At 46.7% G+C, this 26,380-nt stretch overlaps 1 protein-coding gene across 2 annotated transcripts in view; it reads right to left on the bottom strand.

Moving 5' to 3' along the window:
- Positions 1 to 26,098, bottom strand: part of CASP10 (caspase 10) — an 86,464-nt gene extending 60,366 nt beyond the window's left edge. The window contains exon 1 of one of the 2 annotated variants that reach the window (XM_040357212.1): positions 25,826 to 26,098. The gene's annotated coding sequence lies outside the window, so the exon portion shown is untranslated. The remainder of the gene's footprint in view (positions 1 to 25,825) is intronic. The other variant, XM_040357211.1, reaches the window with a different exon arrangement.
- Positions 26,099 to 26,380: the final 282 nt, after the last annotated feature.

Raw genomic sequence — 26,380 nt, 5'->3', positions numbered from 1 at the left:
CTCCCTACTGCATTCTAGGGCAGCCCTCAAAATTTCCACTCGCCTACTAGCATTTGGCGAGTGAATTTAAGCTGGGGGCGAGTGATGACAGGGCTGCATGACCAATCTCCCTCCAATCTGTGCCTACACTTAGAGTCCAGATAAGATTGGCGGCCGAAGAGGAAAGGTGCATGCTCGGGAAAAGTAGTCTGGTGAGCCGCGCACAGGCAGAGCAGTACACAGGTGCTCTCCTTACAATTCTCATTAAGCCATGGGACCTAACAGTATGACCTCTCTGAGCCTGCTCCCCTCCCCCGGGCCCCAACCAATGTAGCTGGAGAGCAGAAAGTAATGAGTGAGGTGGAGGATTGGAAAAATTACCACTCCGGTGCAGCGCTCACTGAAAGTTGCCCTGACATGAGAGCGGCAGCCTTCTAGTTTGTGCAGTTTTCTTCTCCTTGTGCTCTAGCCTGAGCACTTTGAACAGACTGGTCTCAATGTGTGCTGTGCGCTGTCAGTGTGCGCTGTGCTATGGTGTCAATGGCTGTGCAGTTGTGTGGATCTCAGCGCTGGATTGTACTCCCTCCCGCTGTGCTGCAGCTCCTCTCCTCTCTGCCAGCCTGAATAAAAGGTCTGGTCTGCCCCCAGTGCCCTGTCCCTCTGGTCTGCCCCCAGTGCCCTGTCCCATTTTGTTGAAGTTGTTGTTGGTAATATTTAATTTTGTAACTTGATTCTGCATAAAACATTGTCATTCCATGAGATAATCTACAAGGGCGTGTTTACGGGTGCAATTAGGCGCAGGGCAGTGTATGAATTAGGTGGGGCAACTGCTGGCGAGTAACTCTTGAGGCCTGGCTAGTAGCTCAGGACTTGAATTTTTGAGCCCTGTTCTAGGGCATATAAAATAAATGAATCGTGAATGAAAAAAATTAATGCAGAATCCAAGAGCAAGACAGCAGAATATCCGTCCAACCAGACAGGTAGAGCTGGGTACTTTTCTTTGAAGTCCTTGGAAAATATAGGAATCCATATAAAGATTTAACCTTCCAGCAGGTACGTGCAGTGAGGGGAGGCAGGTGAGGCCATGAACATTAAAAAAACAGCTTCGAGGGTTGTAGCTCGGTGGTAGCATAATTCCTACCTCACCACTGGTAAAAATGTAGGGGTCCTACAACCTATAGTTCCAGAGATATGGGGCTCCTTGCACAGCCTGCCAGAAGCGAAATACAGAGCGACCAACTTTAAATACAAGCTGACACACTCTGTTTGCAGCAGGTTGAGAGGTTGAGCTCACAGTGCCTCTCACTTCTTGTCAGAGGCACTGAGCTCAATGAACAGCTTGGAGACTTGGACCAATGGTAAAGTACCATTGGTCCCAGCTGTCCAATAAAAATGCTGTAGTGGAGGCACGCCTCTCACTGTAGTGTCATAGAAGGGGCATGTGTCTAAAAGACAAATGCTCCCTTCCAGCCCAGCCCACTTATCTACAAGGAAAAAACATGTGTTTATGTGTATAAGCTTTTCTCACACAGTTAGGGAGAAACTGATTCTGCTGAAAAGGTACCGTTAGATTCAAGCTAAATCATATATTTATATGCTATAACTTACTAATGTATTAATTATTTATTTACTGTAAAATTACTGGTTGGAAGTTATAACTTTAAACTTAACAGTAATTTGTCCGTTAAGCCACCTGCTTGTGTACAGATTTAGAAAATATAGTAAATTACTTTAAATTACTTTAAAAACAATATATAATAATTATTTGAATTTTACTCATGGTAATTAAACTCCTTGCCACCCAGACCAATTCTGACACTTCTCTCCTACACGTAAAAATCATATTTTTTTGCTAGAAAATTACACAGAACCCCCAAACATTATATATACAGGCATACCCCCCTTTAAGTACAGCAGTGTGTACAGCAGTGTATACACCGCTCCTACAGCGCTCCTGCCCATTGGCATCAATGGGCAGCGCCGCCAGCAAAGTGCCGCTGCAGAGGCGCTTTGCAGGTGGTTTTAACCCTTTTTTGGCTGATAGCGGGGGTTAAAAGTGCCCTGCTAGCGGCCGAATAGCGATGCAAAAACAACAGTAAAGTGCCGCTAAAAATAGCAGTGCTTTACCGCTGATGCCATGCTGAAATCAATGTAAACTCGTTAAACAGACCACATTCATTGAAAGTTCATTAATATACAGATCATGATTTTGCAATAAAGTGATCCATGCTGCAAACTCATTAAACAGTCTCCACCTTCAGTGAAAGTTCATGTACTGCAAAGTTTGCAAACATGAAAGTTCGCTGAAGGGAGACTGTTGAGTTTGCAGCATGGATCACTTTATTGCAAAATCATGATCTGTATATCATGATAAGAGTATTTTATTAAATTGTACCTGCTGTCCTTAGCAGGGGGTTCCCTTTGTGCTCCTCTCTCTCCTCCTCCTCCTCCTGTCATCAGACAGCCCCCCCCCTTAAGAGAGGACCCAGTGAACAGCCGCATGGAGGGGGTGGGCAGTATTAACATTCGTGAGGATAGTAGGAGGGGGCGGCAATGTAGAGGGCTGGAGAGGCGGAGTTCCGATCAGAGCCGAAAGCTAGGGGGAACCGATTCCGACGGGGGGACTATTCTCGGCACAACACCTGCCGCCGCACTGCACAGACTAAAAAAAAAAAAGTAAAACAGGTTAAGGCAGCACCGCGGCCATTTTATCAAAAAGGTAGGTGGCCTGGGGGGAAATCTCCACCCCCCTCCCCCGGCCCAGTCCGCCCCTGCTGGAAAGTGCAAAATCAGGCTCACTTCTGCATAGAAACCAATGAGCTTTCCAGCTTTAGTAAATTAACCCCATTACGTAGTTAAAAGTGGGGAATGCCTGTATTGTTTTAGCAGACATCCTAGGTAATAAAATGGTGGTCGTTGCAACATTTTATGTCACATGGTATTTGCACAGCGATTTTTATTCACAAATAAAAAAAAACACTAAAGTTAGTCTGATTTTTGTTATAATGTGAAAGATGATGTTACGCCGAGTAAATAAATTCCCAACATGTCACACTTTAAAATTTTGTCCACACTTGTGGAATGGCGCCAAACTTCAGTACTTATAAATCTCCATAGGTGACACTTAATTTTTTTTTTTTTACAGGTTACAGAGTTAGGCCCCATTCACACCTAGGCGTTTTTACGCCTGAAGCGCACTGCTCACAAACGCCAGAGGGGAGACTTAACATTATTCCCTATGGTGACTGTTCACACCTGAACGCCCAAACGCCTGTCGCGCGAAGCTCAAACAAGTCCCGGACCTTTTTTTGTCGCGCGAATCGCGCGACAGCGGCGTTTGAGCGTTTTTTTTTCCCCATAGAAAGTAATGGGAAACGCGCGTATTGAGCGTATCGCGCGACAACGGGCGTTTGCTATGGGCGTTTCGTCGCTTTAATCAATAGAACTTGTCGCCCATGCAGAAGATTAAAAAAAATCTACCAACATAGCAACAAGTGATGAAAAGATGATAATTTTTCCTATTGGCTAAAATAAAAAACGCTGAAGTACAAAAACGTTGCACGACGCTGTATGCAAACGCGCAAATAAGCATGAATACGCGCGAAAAAAAACGCCCGAAAAAACGACCGAACGCCCTACGCTCAGGTGTGAATGCAGCCTTAGGCCTCATACACACAACCGAGAAACTCGTCATAAAAGAAACCTCGTTTTCCTCGACGAGTTCCTTGTCAGGCTTGTTGAGAATCTTGGCTTTCTTTGCGTACACACTGTCAAGACAAAATCTTGTCGTTCTTAAACGCGGTGACGTACAACACGTACGACGGCACTATAAAGGTGGAAGTTTGATTCCACTGGCACAACCCTTGGGGCTGCTTTTGCTAATCTTATGTTACTGCGTGTTAAGTAAAAGTTTGGTAAGAGACAATTCGCGCTTTTCAGTCTGTTACAGCGTGCCGAATGTGCTATCTCCAATACGAACGCTACTTTTACCGAAGGCACGCTACCGACTCATACTTTATTCTGAGCATGCGCGGGTTTCTAAGCATACACACAAACGTGTTTCTCGTTGTAAACCAGCCCGACGAGAAACGCGATGAGGAAATTGAGACTCCCGGCGAGAAAAAAGAGAACTTGTTCTCTTTTTTTCTCGTCGAGAACCTCGGCAGTTTTCTCAACGAAAAACATACACACGACCGCTTTCCTCTGCAAAAAAGCTCTGCCACCAAGTTTCTTGATGGATTTTGACGAGGAAAACGGTCGTGTGTACGTGGCCTCACAGAGGAGGTCTAGAGCTAGAATTATTGCTCTCGCTCCTACGATCGTGGCGTATGTAACCTGTGTGTATCTGGCTCTGATACTAGCCAGTGCCTCACCAGCCACTGACCTCACCGCATGTCCCTGCCTTCCAGTATCACCCTATATTGGCATGTTTATGTTGGGATCATGCCAATAAATTAAATAGACACATTGGGGTTGATTTACTAAAACTGGAGAGTGCAAAATCTGGTGCAGCTGTGCATAACACATAAGCTTGTTAACCACTAGATGTCCACGCTATAGCCGAATGACGGCCACAGCGCGGACCTTAATTCCTGGGAGGCAGTCAATAGATGTCCTCCCCTTCGCGCGCGGCGTGCGATGTGATCACCCAAGTCAGTGAGACTCGGGTGATCACAGATTTGAGTAAGGGGCCAATCCTGGCCCCTTACCACGTGATCAGATGTGAGCCAATGACAGCTGATTACGTGATGTAAACAAAAGCTCGGTAACCTTTTATTTTTTTCTCCTCACGCTAACAGCGTGAGGAGAAAAAAAAGCACCGTAAACCGTGCAATCTGTACCCCCTGCCAGTGCCACCTGCCATTGTCCACAGTGCCACCTATCAATGCCCATGAGTGCCACCTATCAATGCCCACAAGTGCCACCTATCAATGCCCACCATTGGTGCCAATCAGTGCCTCATCAGTGCCACCTAGCAGTGCTGCCTATCAGTGTAACCTACCAGTGCCGATCAGTGGCCATTATTGCCACCCATCAGTGCCTATCACTGCCACCCATCAGTGCCCATCACTGCCACCTATCAGTGCCCATCACTGCCACCTATCAATGCCACCTATTAGTGTCACTTCTCAGTGCCCACCAGTGCCACCTATCAATGCCCTTTAGTGCCACCCATCAGTGCCACCTCTCAGTGCCCACCAATGCCGCCTATCAGTGCCTACAAGTGCCGCCTTATCGGTGTCCATCAGTGCAGCCTATTGGTGCCTATCAGAGCAGCCTCATCAGCGTACATCAATGAAGGAAAAAAATTACCTGTTTGCAAAATTTTATAACAAAATATAAAAACATATATTTTCTTTTTTTTTTTAAACTGTCTTTTTAATTTTTTTTAACAAAAAATAAAAACCGCAGATGTAATCAAATACCAACAAAAGAAAGCTCTATTTGTGGGGAAAAATGATAAAAAATCTCATTTTGGTACAGTGTAGTCTGACTGCGCAATTGTCCTTCAAAGTGCATCGACGCTAAAAGCTGAAAATTGGTCTGGGCAGGAGGGGGTTTAAGTACCCAGTAAGCAAGTGGTTAAATTAATCTTCATCAAAAAAAAACTGGAAGTTGATTGGTTTCTCTGCAGTGCTGCACCACATTTTACACTTTCCAGTTTTAGTAAATCAACCCCATGGTGTCTTACTTATTAAATATACAGTACATCTTGTAATTCGAAAAATAGGCTGCCATAGCTGACTTACCTCTTAAACGCCAGCTTTTGGCTACTATCCTTTAAATCCCTAACCCACCACAAGTATGATGGGTGTGAACATATAAGTTACGTCAGAGCTTTTCATTTGCATTTTTATTCTAGGTTAGTAACATTTAAAGCAATCAATCAGCTGGCTCGACATCCAGGAAATTTGCATTTTCAGCAGTGCAACCTCTATATTTTTATCCTTTATATTAATCTCCTTTAACTTTTGCAGGATAATTGGACATTTTTTGGCAACTCAAACACCAGGTTGCCCAACATAAAAATGGTATATTATAGTTAAAGTGGAGGTTCACCCTATAAAAAATTTCTAACATTATATCCAGCCCAGTTCTGCAAATAAAATGACACTGACCTTTTTTTTTTTCCCCTGTAGATATCATTTAGCCATAGAATTCACCGCGGCTTCCGGGTAGGGAATCCCGCGGGAGTGGGCGTTCCTATTGACATGCCAATCAATTGGCATGCTAAACGACGGCGCACACAGCGCGTCACGACTTCCCGAAAGAAGCTCGGGTCGGCTCGGCTCTATTCGGCGCCGGTGCGCAGGCGCCGAATAGAGCCGAGCCGACCCGAGCTCGGGAAATCGTGACGCGCTGTGTGCGCCGTCGTTTAGCATGCCAATTGATTGGCATGTCAATAGGAACGCCCACTCCCGCGGGATTCCCTACCCGGAAGCCGTGGTGAATTCTATATCTACAGGGGGAAAAAAAAGGTCAGTGTCATTTTATTTGCAGAACTGGGCTGGATATAATGTTAGAAATGTTTTATAGGGTGAACCTCCACTTTAAGGTTTCATGAACACTTGAACTACTTTGCCCGCCAGCTACGAGAAAAGGCAAAATGTATCAAAATCGTGACCGCCGATGGTCAAAACGTTCCTATCCAGAACCTGATTCTTCCACGTTTAGGAGAGGGAGATTAAGTGAAGATGAACCTCCCCTAACCGCAGCCTCCCCTAAACGATCCTAAAAGCCTATGGGGGTTATTTACTAAAGGCAAATCCACTTTGCACTACACTGAACGTGCACTTGGAAGTGAAGTCGCTGTAATCCTGAGGGGTATATCTGAAATGAGGGGGAGCTCTGCTGATTTTATTATCCAATCATGTGCAAGCTAAAATGCTGATTTTTATTTTCCTTGCATGTCCCCCTTGGATCTACAGTGACTGCACTTCCAAGTGCACTTTCAGTGCAATTTCAAGTGCAGTTTGCACTTGTAGTGCAAAGTGTATTTGACTTTAGTAAATAACCCCCATTGGCTTTTTTGGAGTTGAGTTTAGGAGCTGTGGCAAAAAAATGCCAAAAACTCCTAAACTCAAGTTTAGGAGCTGCTAGTGTACATGGAGCCTAAACGTTAGAGAAGGTTGTTTATAGGCTATCATCCCCAAAGCAGAAGATGCAAAACTTATCAGCCTCAGCTCTAGGATACTAAATAGGGAGTGGAAGTCACTGATAAGGAGCCTAGAGTGTGACCCATGTCCCTGGTTTTCTTGTGATTCTAATCCCAGCAACACCCATTTGATGTGGCAAAACATTTTTACTGTTCCTGATGGATTTTTCAATAATGTTACCTTGTGAAGACTACAGCACAATTTCCATGCATAGCTCCCTACCAGATTTGGAGGGACTGTCCCTCTTTTGAAAATAAGTCCCTCTGTCCTTCTTTAGTTGTCCCTCTTTTTAGTCCAATGTGTAGACCTCTATAAAAAATGTAATGCCGCGTACACACCATCACTTTATGTGATGAAAAAAAATGACGTTTTTAAAAACGTCACTTTAATTGACTGTGTGTGGGGGAAAACGTCGTTTTATGTCTTGTAAAAAACGACCAAAAAAAATTGAAGCATGCTTCAATTTTATGTGTCGTTTTTCAAAAGTGCACTTTTTACTTCACAGAAATTGACCGTGTGTAGCAAAAAACGTTGTTTTCTAAGACGTTTTTTCATCCACGCATGCCCAGAACCTACTTATGAATGAGCTTCAATGGAAAAACGTGGTGAACGTAACCTCACTTTGCAAGATCATTGTGAGAAAAACGATGGTGTGTAGGCAACTTCGTCTTTGAAAATTGAAGTTTCAAAAACGTCATTTTTTACTTCACAGAAAGTGTAGTTTTTTTTCATCACATAAAGTGATGGTGTGTATGCGGCATAATATTTAACTATCAAAAATGATTGAATTTCTTACTTTCAAAAGCCAGTATGAAGGGAAAGTATTGGTAAAAAATAAATAAATAAATAAGAGGGTTGTCGACATACTGTACTTTTTGCTAATAGGTGTCCTCCTTTCCCATCTCAGAAAGTTGAGAGGTATGCTTATCTCATAAAGGGAAAATTACTTCACCTATATAAGAGTCTGACAGCCAGCATCTCTAATAGGGAGATCTCAACACTGGATTCCCTCCAAAATATGAGAGGGTAGTGGGTATATAATACTAACAGCATCTACCATATGCAAGATATCAGTTTTTGTAAACTGACACTCACTCTAAATTCTGCTATTATATTGTGAAGGGAGGTACCGTTCATTTATGCTAAATGCCTGTCCAGTACACATACAGTTAGGGTTGCCACCTCATCTCTTTAAGGCTGGGTTCACACTACTACACTACTTTCATCCTACTTTGCTCTGCTACATCGGTCCTACATTTATCCTACTTTGGTCCTACATCCATCCTACTTTCATGAACAGGATACTACTTTGGTCCGACTTCAATGATATTCAATGGGCCTGAAGTAGGATCAATGTAGGACCAAAAGTAGTACAGGGAGCATTTTCAAAGTCGGACCGACTTGTGTAGGACACTACAAGACGCTCTCATAGGGAAACATTGAACACAGAGCAAAGTAGGATCAAAGTAGTGTAGTAGTGTGAACCCAGCCTAAAACCGAACACATATTAATTACACATGTTCTGTGGCTGATTAATGTGGTAATTAAACTCACTTGTTGCCTTATCTGCATTCAATTAGCTTCAGAACCTGTGTAATTCATATGTGTTCGGGTTTAAAGGGATGAGGTGGCAACTCTACATACAGTAGATTATCATTAGACAACCTTTTTTTATGTAGCACCCTATACATTAGGTAGGTAGGTGCTAGTGTAGGTTTTTTGTGTAAGCTGCCAGCGCAGGTAAATTTAAGCAGGCCTGGGGGTGAAGAGGTGCTTCTGAGGAGCTCCTGGTCTCCCCCTGCCTACCGTGACCATCCAACTGACTTACACCCATGTATATGCGGCATGCTATCGCATAAAAGGTACAGGACCAGATCGGCAACCTGTGGGAACCCACCCCTTACTCCCCAGGGTGGGATTCAGAGATACTTCCGTGACCACCAGCGCACTTTCCCGGGCTCCATTGTAGCTGCTCCACATGGATCCCGCATGGAGGACTGCGCCTCTACAGCCCTGCCTGTGTCTCTCACTCCTTCTCCGGGACCAGCTCTTGGGGACGCCGGCTGCCTTCCACACAGACATGGCTGTACCCTCACAGGGTCCGAGCCGCCTGGAAGAGGACCACCGCGCCATGCTGCAGGTCCTCCCCACGAGGTCAGACATTGAAGCCCTAATCCTCCGCATAGAAGAGGCCCATAGCAGGGACATGCAGGAAGTGAAAGTGGAGATGCACTCCCTTTCCGATCGCATGGACTCGGGCGAAGCCTCTGTATCCTCCCTGGAGTACAGAATGTCAGCCCTGGAGGACCTGGCGACGACGGTCACAGCTATTTTCCACAAGCTAATGGAGGTGCCTCTGCCTTCCCTGGAGATGGACCAGTGTTACGGAACCATGAACCAGACGTACAACAAGAGATAAGTGAAAATAAGAAGGCTTTATTGAAAATCAAGCTGTAAAGCAAAAGTCCAACGGATGGTGAAACCAGAGGTCAGGAACCAGAAGGGTAGTCAGACGAAGCCAGGATCAGGAACCAGCAGGGAAGTCAGACGAAGCCAGGATCAGGAACCAGCAGGGAAGTCAGACGAGGCCAGGATCAGGAACCAGCAGAGAAGTCAGACGAAGCCAGGATCAGAACCAGAAGCAGCAGCAGTCTTAGAAGCATGTGCACACAGGAGGACCAAGCAAGGAACTGAAGTCACAGACCTCCTATATATGTGAGCCAGGTATCCAGCTCCTCCCAGGGGGAAGGAGGAGCCGCAGGGTGGGAGGCTACAAGAGACCTAGAAACCAAGATGGCCACCAGCACATGTCAAACGAAGGAGACAGGAGAGAGGTAAGACCATGACAGTACCTCCCCCTCAAGGGCCCCTCCTCCGCGGTGCAAAAAACGGTTTCTGAGGGAAGCGTGCGTGGAAGGCTCGGAGCAAGGCAGGAGCATGGACATCTGCGGAGGGAACCCAGGAACGCTCCTCAGGACCATAACCACGCCAGTGGACCAAAAACTGCACCCGACCGCGGACCAGGCGTGAGTCCAGGATATTGCTCACCTCATACTCCTCGTGATTGCCCACTTGGACCGGACGAGGCCGAGGAACCGAGGAAGTGAAGCGATTGCACACCGGTGGCTTCAACAGGGAGACATGAAACACGTTGGAGATCCGCATGCCAGGTGGAAGCGCAAGGGCATAGGCTACCGGGTTTACCCTGCGAAGCACTCGGAAGGGACCAACAAAGCGAGGAGCCAGCTTGGGAGTGGGCACTCGAAGGTTGAGGTTGCGGGTGGACAACCATACACGGTCTCCGACCTGGTAGGAAGGAGCAGGCGCTCGTCTGCGATCAGCCTGGAGTTTCTGGCGCTGCGCAGAGACCTCAAGGGACCTCTGGATCTGTACCCAAGAAGCACGTAGAGCAGAAAGGTGATCCTCCACAGCCGGAATATCCTGGGGAGAGAATGCCTCCGGTAACACGGCAGGTTGGAACCCATAATTGGCCATGAAGGGAGACGTCCCAGAGGAAGAGTTCACAGCCGTGTTCCTGGCAAACTCAGCCCAAGGCAGGAGGTCAACCCAATTGTCCTGGTGATCGGAGACATAGCAACGAAGGAATTGCTCCAAGGCCTGATTGGATCGTTCTGCGGCCCCATTGGACTGAGGGTGGTAGGCCGAGGAGAAGGAGAGATGAATCCCCAACTGGGAGCAAAAGGCGCGCCAGAACCTGGACACAAACTGACTCCCCCGATCCGACACTATCTCCTTGGGCAAACCGTGCAACCGGAAGACCTCCCGGGCAAAAATCGTGGCCAACTCCTGTGCAGAGGGTAACTTCTTGAGAGGAACACAGTGGCACATTTTGGAAAACCGATCCACAATCATGAGAATGACCGTATGGCCTCGGGATGCAGGGAGGTCCACAATGAAATCCATCCCCAGGTGTGACCATGGGCGCTCCCCGGTGGCTATGGGTTGCAGCAGACCCAACGGAAGGTGCCGAGGGGACTTACTTTGGGCACAAACGGAGCATGCCGCTACATATGCGGCGATGTCGGAACGTAGGGAAGGCCACCAGAACAGACGTGAAACAGCCCAGGACAGCTGATTCTTACCAGGATGCCCCGCGGTCTTGGAGTTATGGTAGGTTCGCAACAACCGAGTGCGCAACTCCTCAGGCACAAAACATCTGCCGTTGGGTGTCCCAGACGGAGCACCAGACTGAGCCGCCAAAATCTGCACACCAAGGGGAGAGGTCAGGCTGGTGCGAATGGCGGCCAGGATCTGATTCGGAGGTATGACCGAAGTCGGTATAGATTCCTCCCTGGACAGCTCGGAGTACTGCCGTGATAAGGCATCCGCCCTGATGTTCTTGGAACCAGGTAGGTAGGAGACCACGTAATTAAAACGTGACAAGAACAGAGCCCATCTGGCCTGACGTGGTGTCAATCTCTTGGCCTCAGAAAGGTAGGTCAGATTCTTGTGGTCCGTCAGGATGAGAACCGGAACCACCGAGCCCTCGAGCAAGTGCCTCCACTCTTTGAGAGCCTGCACTATGGCCAATAACTCCCTGTCACCAATCTGATAGTTGCACTCCGCGGGTGACAGTTTCCGGGAGTAAAACCCACAAGGAAGCAGCGGACCCTCTGGTGTCCTACGCTGAGACAGAAGGGCGCCTACTCCCGTCTCGGACGCGTCCACCTCGAGGACAAAGGGCAACCCAGGGTTGGGATGAGACAGAATCGGAGCCGACACAAAGGCGGATTTTAGGGCCTCAAAAGCCCGGATGGCCTCGAGCGGCCAGACCTGGGAATTACTGCCCTTCCTGGTCAGATCCGTGAGAGGCTTGGCCAGCATGGAGAAGTCCCTGATGAACTTCCGATAATAATTGGCGAAGCCCAAAAAACGCTGCAAGGAACGAAGACCACTGGGCTGAGGCCACTGTAAGACAGCCGAAACCTTCTCAGGATCCATGGAGAACCCCTCAGCGGAAATGATGTAACCTAGGAAGGTTACCTGGGATCGGTGAAATTCGCATTTCTCAAGCTTACCGAACAGCTTGTTCTCTCGTAACCGTTGCAACACTCGTTTGACATCCAGAATGTGGGCCTCCCTGGATTCAGAATATACCAAGATGTCATCCAAATAGACCACCACACACTGCTGCAACAGGTCACGGAAAACATCGTTGATGAATTCCTGAAAGACTGCGGGCGCATTGCACAACCCAAAGGGCATAACCAAGGATTCATAATGACCGGTCCTGGTGTTAAAGGCGGTCTTCCACTCATCGCCCGCCTTGATCCTTACCAGGTTATATGCCGCCCTCAGGTCGAGTTTGGTAAAGACCGTGGCCCCTTTAAGGCGGTCGAACAGCTCGGAAATCAAGGGTATCGGGTAAGCGTTCTTGATCGTGATGCGATTGAGACCCCTGTAATCGATACAAGGCCTCAACTCACCGCCCTTCTTTTTCACAAAGAAAAATCCAGCCCCTGCCGGGGACGAGGATTTGCGAATGTGACCACGGGACAGCGCCTCCATCACGTACTCCTCCATGGCCTCATTCTCCGCAACCGACAGTGGATAGACCTTGCCGCGAGGAGGAACGGCACCAGGTTGTAACTCAATGGCACAATCATATGGGCGGTGCGGAGGTAGGGCAACTGCGCGTACCTTATCGAATACATCCCGGTACTCCTCGTATTCAGGAGGCAACAGAGAGTCCGAGGAAGTACACAGCAACTTGACAGACCCATGAATGCACTTAGCCCCACACTGTGGTGACCATGAGAGGATCTCGGCCGATCTCCAGTCAAAAGTCGGATTATGCTTCTGGAGCCAGGGGTACCCCAAGACCACCGAGTAGTGTGGAGACGAAATAACTTGGAAGCAGACCGACTCTCTGTGAGCGGCACCAATGGCTACCCCCACTGGAAGGGTTTCATGAGTCACGTGTGACGGTTGGAGGGGTCTGCCGTCTATCGCCTCTAGAGCCAGCGGGGAACCTCGAGCCTGTAGAGGAATGGAATTGGCGGCAGCGAACTCACTATCAATGAAAAAACCACCAGCACCAGAGTCCACCAACGCCTGGGTCGTCACCGAGCCCCCGACCCAGGAGAGGACAACAGTGATCAGTGGTTTATCAACACGGGAAACCGGGGACGAGGAGACTCCACCCAAGATCTGCCCCCGACAGGATCTCAGGTGCGAGCGTTTCCCGGACGGTTCGGACATGCCAACCGAAAATGCCCATCGAGACCACAGTACATGCATCGGCCCTCGCGTCTCCGGAGTACCCTCTCCCCCTCGGACAAGCGAGCAAACCCCAGCTGCGAGGGTTCACCCCCAGACAAGTCAACACCAGGAGGCGTGGGAGGAGAGGGAGGCACGGGTGGGACAGCAAACGTAGGCGCCAAACTGTTAGGAGGCCTCCGCAGGCTCACCTTAAAGGAAGGTCTCTCCCTGAGTCTGGTGTCAATCAAAATCAGGAAAGAAATAAGAGCCTCGAGCTCCACTGGTAGATCCTTAGCTGCAACCTCATCCTTCAAGGCATCCGAGAGACCATGAGAGAAAGCAGCGACCAGGGCCTCATTATTCCAACCTACCTCTGCTGCCAGGGTACGAAACTCAATGGCGTATTCGGCTACGGATCGTGAACCCTGTCTGACGGACATAAGGAGCTTCGCAGCAGAGGCGGCGCGAGCCGGCACATCGAATACCTTCCGAAGAGAAGCAACAAAACCGGAAAACTCGGCAACCACCGGATTGTTGTTCTCCCATAAAGGACTGGCCCAGGCCAAGGCCTTGTCCGAGAGCAGCGAGATCAAGAACCCCACCTTTGATCTCTCAGTGGGAAAGGCATGTGGCAGCAACTCGAAATAAATGCCCACTTGGTTAAGGAAACCTCGGCACTGAGTTGGCTCTCCCCCAAATCGCTGTGGAAGGGGGGCAGAACCGGACATACCCCGAAACACCGCAGGCGCAACAACAGGTGTCGAGGTAGACTCTGGCGCAACAGTCGGATCGGCCGTAGGAGCGGGCCCAGGAGCGACGACCGACCCATCGGCAACGGGAGCGAAATGAGCCGTGCGTTCAAGCAGGGTCTGCAACGCCACGGCGAACTGACTCATCAGGGACTCCAGCTGAACAAGTCTGGCAACCAGCGTGGGTAGCGAGGATGGCTCTGTACCGTCAAAATTCATGGCTTGGTCCTAATGTTACGGAACCATGAACCAGACGTACAACAAGAGATAAGTGAAAATAAGAAGGCTTTATTGAAAATCAAGCTGTAAAGCAAAAGTCCAACGGATGGTGAAACCAGAGGTCAGGAACCAGAAGGGTAGTCAGACGAAGCCAGGATCAGGAACCAGCAGGGAAGTCAGACGAAGCCAGGATCAGGAACCAGCAGGGAAGTCAGACGAGGCCAGGATCAGGAACCAGCAGAGAAGTCAGACGAAGCCAGGATCAGAACCAGAAGCAGCAGCAGTCTTAGAAGCATGTGCACACAGGAGGACCAAGCAAGGAACTGAAGTCACAGACCTCCTATATATGTGAGCCAGGTATCCAGCTCCTCCCAGGGGGAAGGAGGAGCCGCAGGGTGGGAGGCTACAAGAGACCTAGAAACCAAGATGGCCACCAGCACATGTCAAACGAAGGAGACAGGAGAGAGGTAAGACCATGACAACCAGGTGGCCAGAACACTTGGGCCTAAATCATTTAACCCTGACAGCCCCTGCGATGTTCTATGCAGGCTGCATCACTACTCACAGAAGGATCTTATCCTCTGCAGGGCCTGGGAGCATGGAGAGATAGAGTTTGACGGTGCTACAGTGGGAATCCTTCCAGAGCAACATTGCAGAGGAGGGCCCTGCTGCGACCGGTCATGGATTTGGCCTGGCAGCCTGATTGCACCTACAGATAGGGATATCCTCTGGCCGCAAAGCCCGTCATCCTTCACCCTGCACTCCCCAGCAGATCTTCCTCCTCTCTTTACCTTCCTGGATTCAGACCCTGGGCAGGTACAGGACTGGCTCCAGATCATCCCTCAAAAGTCAGGTAGATTGGGTCTCTCCGTGAACCGGAACAACCAGCCTGCCCGCTTGCAGAGATCCAGATGGAGGTCCAAGTCCCCACTTTAGCTATGACTAAACACTGAACCCTAGTGCGAAACGCGTCAGCTATACACCCCACTGCTTGCTGTGTTTTGTAGTGTTTTTTTCCTTTTACCATTAAAGGCTACCTTTTCAAGTTTTTTTTGGTGTGCGGCTGTCCATATCTCCTCTTTAAGTTTTCCAGGTCCCCATCCATGGAATGAAATATTGATTGGTTTGCGCAAGTTATCGTGTCTCCAAACTACGGGATTGCTTTGGGGAATTTTATTGATTTTTTATTGTTTTTATTGTTTTTACTGGTAATGGCCGGAGGAGGAGCCGAGGCCGTAAAAAGACGCCCTTCACGACCTGTAGAGCCACCTTGTGGCCGTCATTTGACAATGGCCCGGGCTCCAAGAAGTTAAACCAGAGTTTTGGGTCACTTTAATTCTATTTTAAGGTAAAAGGGACAATTGAGGAAATGTAAAAAAATGACCCAGCCTATCTCCTTATATATATTAGACAGAGACACCCCCCCACCACTCTCGCAGGTGTTTACTTTGATGGCAACGCACGTCTCATCGCACATTTTCTACAGCCTGGCTGGTAAAAACCAAGTGCCAGGCTGCCCATGCCTGTGCTCTAACGCCCCATTGACTTGAAAGCCACATCAGTGAGTCAGCATATTTAAACCCCTTTCACAATGAGGCAGTTTTCAGGCATTTTAGCGCTAGAAATAGCACCTGTAAAGCGGCTAAAACCTGCCTACCATGCTGCCCGAATGTGAAAGCCCGAGGGCTTTCACACTGGGGCAGTGCTCTTAGAAAAAGTCCTGCAAGCAGCATCAGTGGGGCAGTTTGGGAGCACTCTCAAAACGCCCCAAAGATGCTGGAAGCGCTGCAACACGGTAATTTTTAACCCCTTCTTCGGCCCCGCTAGTGACCAAAAAGCTTTACAGTTTATCAACTTATTTTTTAAAGCAGAACTGCAGTCTGCTCACGTAATTTGTAATAAAAACATCTTTGCCATTCTGAAACTTCCCTCCAACCACTTTGCATATTATTTTAAATATACTGTGATTCTGTAGTTGCCGAATATGCTGAAGAAATCTCCCTCTACTGAGTCTGACTGCAACCATTTTAACTGTGGGCAGCTGAAGCTGCTGCCTGCCCACTTTCTGGATTTACACAGACACACCTCCAGCTCTGCAGCTCTCATTGGCCCTCTTATGAATCATCCCCCTTTCTTCCTGGCAAACTCTCACGAGAGTGAGAGAGGGAAAGCTGTGCATGATGTCATACGTCTAGGCCTTTTTACCAGACAAGAAAGAGGAAGTGGGATGTATAAGGTATTTGCTGGCAGAAAAAAAATGCTTTAAGCCCCTTCCACACTGGGGCGGGAAGCACGGTGGCGGTATAGCGCCGCTAAAAATAGCGGCGCTATACCGTCGGAATTGCCGCAGGATTCGGCCGCTAGCAGTGCAGTATTAACCCCCGCTAGCGTCCGATAAAGGGTTAATACCGCGGTTTCCCATTGTTTTAAATGGGAAGGATCGGTGAAGGAGCGGTATACATACATACCTCTGGCTTTCACATTGAGAAGGCTGGGCAGGAGTTTTTCAGGCGGTATTTAGGTGCTATTTTTAGCGCTGTACCGCCTGAAAAACTCCTCAGTGTGAAAGGGGTCTAATTATGCAAAGTTTAAAAAAACAAGGGAAGAAGATTTGATAGATGGAAAGATGAAAAAATTACCGAAGCTCCGCTTTAAAGTGATTGTAAACCCTCATCTTGTAAAACAGCACACTCAGTTTAAAATAGAAATGAAAGGTAAAACAATTATATAAAAAAAACTTTACAAATACCTTTATTTTTTATAAGTGATCACATTCCCTCTGTTTTCAGCTGTATAAGAGCTGGGGGGGGGGGTAGGAGAAACAGCAGCACACTTGTTTTCCCAGTGATAGGCTGTACGGGGGGGGGGGGGGGGGTTTGGACAAGTCTGATCATTGGAGGAGAGCGGGGTCCCAGCACAGCTAGGAAACTGATCACAGTGTGTTCTCCTGCTTAGTGCGGTCAGTTTTTATGAGTAAAGCAGAGGGACTGGCAGGAACACCAGGGATTTCACACAAAGGAAGCAATAAAAAGAGAAGGGGATATCATTTTATACAAGTACAGCAGGCACATATTAGGAATATGAAGTGTTGGGTTTACATATTCTTTAACTATAAACTGATAAGTTGTAAAGATGTTTAATGCCTTGTCTATTTATCAATCTAGGTATCGTAATCTTCTGCTATTTTACAGGCACACACAATTTTGAAGCTAGATTTGACACTGTTTCCTTTTTTATATATAAAACCCAAAACCAGAACTGTAATATATTGCAGCTTACCAATAATTAGATATGATGGCTGCATTCATTTTCTTTTTTTTAAGCTTTTTCCTCTCTGTTTCCACCTAGTGATCTGGCCAGTAACACACCTCTTGTATTACAAGTGTCCCTATTCTGGATGAAGGAGAACAGGGGGCACATTTGGACAGCAACCTTGTCAGTCTGGGAGGAGGGGAGTGTTAGATGTACTTGCAGATTTAAAGCAGAGCTCCACCCAAAAGAGAAGTTACGCTTCCACCACTTCCGGACCGCCTTCCCTCGTTTTACGTCGATACTTAGAAGAGGAATACAGTTGTTATGGCAGCAGCTCATAACTCCAGTATCCTCTTCAAGAGCGGGTGGTCCACTTTCCGATAAAACAATAAAAAGATCACTTGTTATGCCTCGTACACACGATCTGTTTTTCCGACAGGAAAACTATGTTTTTTTTTCAGCAGGAAAACGGCTGAAACTTGTCTTGCATACACACTAATCTTGTTTAAATTTACGAACGTTAAGAACGCGATGACGTACAAGACGTACGACGAGCCGAGATCAATGAAGTTCAAAAGGCAGTTCGGCTCTTCTGCTTGATTCTGAGCATGCTCTTTTTTTTGCATACAGATGACCGTGATATGAATTTTTCCTGTCACAAAAATTGAGATCCTGCTCTCAATCTTTTCTTGGCGGGAAAACTGACAGAAAAAGTGTGATGGAGCATACACACAGTCGGAATTCCTGACAAAAACCTCACAACGCATTTTTCTTGTCAGGAAAACTGATCGTGTGTACGAGGCATAATGGAAGTCAATGCAAGTTGCCTGAAGTCTCCCCTGGAGTGACTTGTCTCTCCTTTCTGGGCAGCCTGCCAAGTCTGAGAAAAGAAGCAAAGATATACAATGTTTCTACTTATCAAAGGACTGAACTCTGTGAGAAGGAGATCTTAGTTTAAAGTGATTGTAAGGCTTCATTTCCACTGGCGTTTTTACAGCCACTTTTCTGAGCGTTTTTTACAGCTTAAAAACGCCTGTCCATGTTATTCTATGGCATCATGCCCACATAGACGTTTTTGAGCTGCAAATGGCATAGGCGTTTTTGAGCTGTAAAAAAAACGCAGGACCAGGGCGTTCTGAAGCTCCAGAGTAGAGCTGTAAAAACGCCAGACATTAAAAAACACGCAAAAATGCTCAAAAACGCGACCGTGGCATTTTTAAAGCTGCAGCTCACAAAAAAATTATTATTTTTTTTTTTTTTTTACAAAATAAACATGGACAGGCGTTTTTAAGCTGTAAAAAAGCCTAACAGCAGTGGCTGTAAAATCGCCAGTGGCAATGAAGCCTAAAGGTTTATTTTTTTAAATAACAAACATGTCATACTTAATTTTCTGTATCACTTCTTATTACTTAAAGGGTAAGTAAAATAATATTTTTTTTCCTTTAAAATAACAAACATGTTATACTTACCTCCACTGTGCAGTTCGTTTTGCACAGAGTGGCCCCGATCCACGTCTTCTGGGGTCCCTCGGCAGCTGTCTCTGGTCCTCCCCGCAAGTACTGACCACAGTCATGCGAGAGAGCTTGCATGGTGGTGATTAATTGCGGGCGCGCTCCCGTGATCACTGTATCACTCGGCCCCGCTCCTCTGCCCCCCCCCGGCGTCACTGGATGTGATTGACAGCAGCGCCAGCCAATGGCTGCGCTGCTCTCAATCCATCCGCTCTAGCCAATCAGCGGCCAGGCTGAGTGGCGAAGAGGATCTCGGGACCGAGCGCAGGACTTTCAAGGGGTCAGAAAAGTATAACAGGGGCTTAGGGGGGGGCCGGCAGCATCAGATGTTTTTTCACCTTAATGCATAGATTGCCTTTTTACTTTACACCTCCTTTAAGGCTGCTTTCACACTGGAGCGGTTGGGTGTTGATGGTAACAAAAACGTTTTAGCATCGCTTTACCGTCATTTTAGCGTTATTCGGCCAGTAGCAGGGTGCTTTTAACCCAGCTATCGGCTGATGATGGTGTTAAATGTGCCCATGTAACAGGCAGGAGTGGTGGAGGAGCGCTCCAAAGATGCTTTCACACTGAGACGGCAGGGGAGCCGTTTTTTTCAGGCGCTTTACAGGCGCTATTTTTAGCAACAAAAAAAATGAAAAACGCCCCAGTGTGAAAGGGGTGTAACTGTTAGATTTAATGAGATGAAGGGAAAAAGGGAAAAAAATCGGCCTAACATATCAGCCTTAAAAAAAATCGGCATCATATCGGCCATCAGCCGCCGCGATTTCTAAATATCGGCCTCGGCCAGAGAAAAACCCATATCAATCGACCTCTAATTAGGAATAAAAGTGACAATTTATTTTAAAAGAACAGTTTAAAAAAATAAAATAAAAGGTAAAAGAAAAAAGAAATAAAAAATTTAAACGCGCCACGTCCCACGAGCTCACGTGCAGAAGCGAACGCATATGTGAGTAGCGCCCGCATTTGAAAATGTGTTCAAACCACACATGTGAGGTATTGTGATCGGTAGAGCGAGAGCAATGGGCCAGATTCACAAACATTTGCACTTGCGGCCCGTATCATTGATACACTACGCCGCCGTATCTTACCTGGCGGAATTTCGAATCCACAGCGAAATCGCGCCGTAAGTTACGGCGGTGTATTTTAAATTGGGCGGGTTGGGGGCATGATTCATTTAAATGAAGCGCGTCCCGCGCCGAATGAACTGCGCATGCTCCGTTATGAAATTTTCCTGCAGTGCTTTTCGCGAAATGACATCGCACCGACGTCATTTTTTGAACTTAGACGTGAGTTGCGTCATTTCCTATTCATGGACGACTTACGCAAAAAAAATTAAAATTCGACGCGGGAACGACAGCCAAACTTTAACATGGCAAGTCTATCTATACGCCACAAAATACCAGCTTTAACTATACGCTGGGAAAAGCCGACTAGCGACGACGTAAGAGAATGCGACGGCCGCGTGTACGTTCGTGGATCGACGGAAAAAGCTAATTAGCATACCCGACGCGGAAAACGACGCAAACTCCACCCAGCGGGCGCCGAAGTATTGCACCTACGATCCAAAGGCGTACGAAGCCGTACGCCTGTCGGATCGAAGCCTGAAGCCGTCGTATCTTGGTTTGAGGATTCAAACTAAAGATACGACGAGGCAAATTTGAAAGTACACCGGCGTATCAGTAGATACGCCGGCGTACTTGCTTTGGGAATCTGCCCCTCCAGACCTCCTCTGTAACTGAAAACATGCAACCTGTAGAATTTTTTAAACGTTGCCTATGGAGATTTTTAAGCGTGACATGTTGTCGCCATTCCATGAGCCGCCACAATTTTGAAGCGTGACATGTTGGGTATGAATTTACTGGGCGTAACATTATCTTTCACAATATGAAATAAAACTGGGCTAACTTTAGTGGTGTCTTATTTTTTTAATTAAAAAAAGTGTATTTTTTCCAAAAAAAGTGCGCTTGTAAGACCGCTGCGCAAATACGGTGTGACAGGTTTCTAAGTAATTTTCTAGCAAAACTGTTTTTAACTTGTAAACAACAAATCTCAGAAAGAGACTCGGTCCTTAAGTGGTTAAGCACTCCTCCCCCCTCCCCTACCACGTTTGGCATGTCATTATTTTCGGGGGGAGCAGGTACCTAGGTTCCCACTTCCACTCAGATCGCCCAGGCGATCCGAAGCGGAAGTTCTCCTCTCCCCCCTCCCTCCCTGCAGTCTTCTGGGACATGTCACAGGTCCCAGATCGCAGCCCAACTCGCACATTCAAAGTGCGCACCCAGCTGTAAAGCCGCAAGTTGTTACAGCTGGGCGCCCACAGTTGAAATGCCGAGGGAGAGAAGCAACAGTTCTGGTGAGCACATCGCTGAATCCTGGAACAGGTAAGTGTCTGTTTATTAAAAGTCAGCAGCTACACTTTTTGACACAAAAACGTCCGGAGCTCCGTTTTATAGTGGTTGTAAAGCCTTAAAGCGGAGTTCTGCCATTTTTTTTTAAAGTCAGCAGCTACAAATACTGCAGCTGCTGACTTTTAAAATAAGGATACTTACCTGTCCAGGGCACGCGCAATGTCGACACCCAAAGCCGATTTATCTCTCGGGTGCTGCCGCTGCCATCTTCGGCAAGGCAATCAGGAAGTGAAGCCTTGCGGCTTAATTTCCTGGTTCTCTACTGCGCATGTGTGACTCGCGCTGCGCAATCGCACTGGTCCCTGCTGTCTTCTGGAACCTGTGTGCCTCCCAGAAGACAGAAAGGCGGGTAGAGAAGGCGCGGGAAGTGGCGTAGATACCCGCAGGTGGCTCGTGATCTTAGTACTAAGGCCACCCTTTACACTTATTCCCATTATCTTGGTGAATCCTAATTGGACTTACTCTCCTCTCTAGTTACCCACACACTACCTGTAATAACCACTGGCTGCGATGTGGAGATGTTTGGCTTTTTCTACGGGGATGATGCCGATATGTGTTCACGCTGTGCTGGATTCCTCGCCCCCCCCCCAGCTCCTGGGAGAGACACACACCCCCGGTCCCTTTTCCCATACTATACCCTGGTGTGGTATGCATTGTAAGTACCTGAATTAACATACTGTCTTTTCTGGTGCACTTAGTCAATACTTTGACGCAATCATACTCTAATATTTCAGATGTCCCTAACATCCGCCCCTGAGGAAGTGGAGGGGTGGATAAATCCGAAAAGCGGAAGTTCCATTTTTGGGTGGAACTCCGCTTTAAGGTTTTTCACCTCTTTGCATTGTATGCATTTGTGTGAATAACCTTCTGTGTTGCGGAGGCGGAGATGAGGGGGGAGGAGCCTAGCCCCGTTGTCTGTGTTTATGGATGCAGCAGTTGGACTCGGTAGCGGGGCCGCACCGGTCCCCCTATGGAAAGCAGCTTTCCGTGGGGGCACCCCATGTAGAGGAGAAGCCTGGAGCGTCAGCGGGGGACCCCAGAAAAAGAGGAATGGGGCTGCTCTGTGCAAAAGCATTGCTCAGAGCAGGTAAGTATAACAAGTTTTTTATACAAAGAAAAAAAAACTACTTTAAATATACTAACAAATTGAAACTGAACTTTATACTTTATTTATTTATTTATTTATTAAAATGCTTATAAAACAACAGCGCAGTCTTACACACGTGCCTCGATGCGCTGGCGGGATAAAAACAGAACAGAAAAGGGGCAAAAACTACATCGACCAAACAAGTGACAATAAAACAATAACAATCAGCGAATAAGAAAATATAAAACATACAAAGTTAAATATATAACATTTTTGAGCTATTAGAATACTTAATATTTAAGTCACCCCGAAAGCCTGGATATATAGCCATGTTTTTAACAATCTCCTAAACTTTAGGAGATAATTTTCCAGTCTTATATGAAGGGGCAAGGAGTTCCAGAACTGAGCTCCTTGAACTTCCAGGGTCCTCCCACCACATTTGTTTTTAGCAAATTTGGGGATGTTCAACAAAGCCAAATTATCAGACCGCAGCGATCTAGTAGGCACATGTCTGATGAATTTTTCTCTGAGATAGCCCGGTCCAAAACCATGGATGGCCTTATGCACAAGACACCCCGTCTTGAACTGAGCCCATTGTGCCACGGGCAGCCAGTGTAAGGCTTGTAGGGATGGAGTGATGTGATCGTACCGGCCCACGCCCGTGAGTAGCCTGGCAGCTGCATTCTGCACCAGCTGAAGCTTGTGCAAGATGTTCTTAGACACACCCATATACAGGGCATTGCAATAATCAAGTCGACTACCAACCATTGCATTGACCATAGAGATTTTGTCAGAGTCCTCGATAAAGCGAAACGTAGATCTCAGGAGTCTCAAGTGGAAGTGGCATACACTTACCACTTGATTCACCTGGCTACGCAATGCCAACTTAGAATCAAGGATAACCCCCAGGTCCCTGACCTTAGAGACTGGTACCGGACTCGGTTTAAAGGAGTCTGGCCAGTCGGGCATCTTACTAGGGCAATCATGGTTACTGAAGATCATAGTTTCAGTTTTGGAGCCATTAAGCTTGAGGTAATTGGCTCCCATCCAGGTTCTAATCTCCTCCAAACAAGAGGCAATATCAACTTGCCTCTCGTTGGTCCTGGGAAGGCGGAAGTATATCTGGGTGTCGTCTGCGTAGACGTGGAAGAGAAGGTTATGGCGGCGTATGATGTACAACAATGGTCTCATGTAGATATTAAACAGGATGGGCGATAATGCCGAACCCTGAGGGACCCCACAGGAGAGAGAACTATCAGCAGAGTAATACGGTCCCAATCTTACCCGCTGAACTCTCTCCTGCAGAAAAGAGGCCTTCCATGCCAAAGCAGTACCATCAGTGCCAGCCACAGTCCCTAGTCTTTCCAACAGTCTGGTATGATCAATGGTGTCGAAGGCTGCAGACAGATCCAGAAGTACTAAGGCCGAGATGTCCGAGGTTTATAATCATTTACAGCAAACATTGTATTTTCCTTTTGGGATAAAGGTTTTACATAAATAAATACAAGTTGATCATTGTACCCCTGATAGTGTTGAATGGTTATGGTTTGTCTCAACCCTGTAACTGACTGTAACTGCAAGAGAATATGGGCCAGATTCACAGAAGAAGTACGCCAGAGTATCCACTGATACTCCGGCGTACTTTCAAATTTGCAGCGTCGTATCTTTAGTTTGAATCCTCAAACCAAGATACAACGGCTTCTGGCTTCGATCCGACAAGCGTACGGCTTTGTACGCCTTCGGATCGTAGGTGCAATACTTCGGCGCCCGCTGGGTGGAGTATGCGTCGTTTTCCGCGTCGGGTATGCTAATTAGCTTTTTCCGGCGATCCACGAAGGTACGCGCGGCCGTCGCATTCTCTTACGTCGTCGCTAGTCGGCTTTTCCCGGCGTATAGTTAAAGCTGCTATTTCGTGGCGTATAGATAGACGTGCCATGTTAAAGTATGGCCGTCGTTCCCGCGTCGAATTTAGAATTTTTTTTTTGCGTAAGTCGTCCGTGAATAGGAAAGGACGTAACTCACGGTGCGACGTCATTTCGCGCAAAGCGGAGCATGCGCATGCGCAGCACGCCCCCAACACGCCCAATTTCAAATACGCCGCCAGAAAAACACTACGCCGCCGTAACTTACGGCGCGATTTTGCTGTGGATTCAAAATTCCCCCATGTAAAATACGGCGGCGTAGCGTATCAATGATACGCGGCACAAGTGCAAATGTATCTGAATCTGGCCCTTTGTTCTTTTGAAAAAACAACAGACTTACTGGCCAGGTCACCAGATTGAAATAGAAGAAAAAAAGAAAACTAATGCAGCCACCATATCTAAAGCCTCGTACACACGCTTAGATTTTCTGATGACCGAACGTCCGTTTTTTGTGGCATGCTAAAGTAAAGAGGATATTCGCAATACGAAATTTTTCGTACAACAGAATACAACCTCAGAAGTGACGTAATGTGTTAAATAGTTTTGTATGTATTCTTTCGTTTCTGAGCATGCTCTTACGTTTTTTTTGTACGAAAACCATACTAATGAAACGAAAATCGGACTTTGAGTTCACATCCGACAAAAATTATATAGTCTGCACATCCAGCTTTTGTCTGATTAAAAAGCAAAATCGTCTGTCAAAAGCACCGTACTAACGATCCGAATTTCGTATCGTGTGTAGTAAATTTTTGCTTTTGGGTTTAATACCATTTCAAAATATCTGTATAAATACATTCTTGTCGTGTCAAAACATAAAGTAGCAGTTTAGTAAAATAATAACATTTGGAGGTTATAAAGTGTTCATGTATTTTTTTTTTTTAACAGAAAATATTAATTTCATAAACATTTGCACAAATATCACGCATTCTAACAGTACAATGAATAGCGTTGTTTTATTCTACAGGTCCTTTGCTTTCAGAAAAAAAATATACATAGCTTTTGGTATTTTAGTAAAATTTTCAAGTCAATAAAGTACATTTTAAACAAGTGCTTAATAAAAAAAAAATTACAAAGAAACTGCGTTAGCAAAAGGGTTTAAACGCATTTCATTAGTCATCCAAATATACGAGATACGTATACGTAGCTACGTATACGAGATAAAATAAGTTTGAGAAGAACATATGGAATAAATGAAGATATGTGTATCACTAGATAAATGTTGAAGCTTTCAGTTTTCTTTCTTGGGGTATAGATCAATGTACAGACATGTCTACACATGGAGAACTTCCTCATAGTCAGCGAATAACATGACATACTTACGAAAGCTCTCGACGACGCGTCCCAGAACTTCGATAGTTTCTCCAAGTAAAGTTTACGGAAGTCAGCCCCATAAAGCTGGGGGATTTAGTATGTGCGACCCCCGATCATGTCTACAGCAAGTAACTTGTGACAAGTCCAGCTCCTCCTCGCTCACTAACACATATTTACTCAGCACAGAGCATGTCACTTCCTAGAGGGCTACAGGAAAGTCACGACAAGCACGCCCAGCCTCAGCTCTGTACAGAGCCTCTTATGAAATGTAGGAAGTGAAGGAGTTATAGAAGGGAGGAAGTAGAACCTTTGTAAATGTAGTTGACGCGGGTTTTCAAAGTTATTAACCCTTTCGCTGCCAGAGCCCTTTTTTTTATCTTTTTTCATTTTTCGCATATACACTAAAAAGCACATAAACCAATATTTTTTTTTTTGCAAGTACAAGGACAAGATAAAACTGTCACAATCGCATGATATATGCACAAAGTTTTATGAATTCTGGGCCAGATTCAGGTACAATTACGTTACGCTGCGGCAGCGTAACGTATCCCATTTACGTT

Source organism: Rana temporaria, chromosome 6, assembly GCF_905171775.1.
Source record: "Rana temporaria chromosome 6, aRanTem1.1, whole genome shotgun sequence".
NCBI lineage: Eukaryota > Metazoa > Chordata > Amphibia > Anura > Ranidae > Rana > Rana temporaria.
This window is presented reverse-complemented; position numbering and strand designations above follow the sequence as displayed.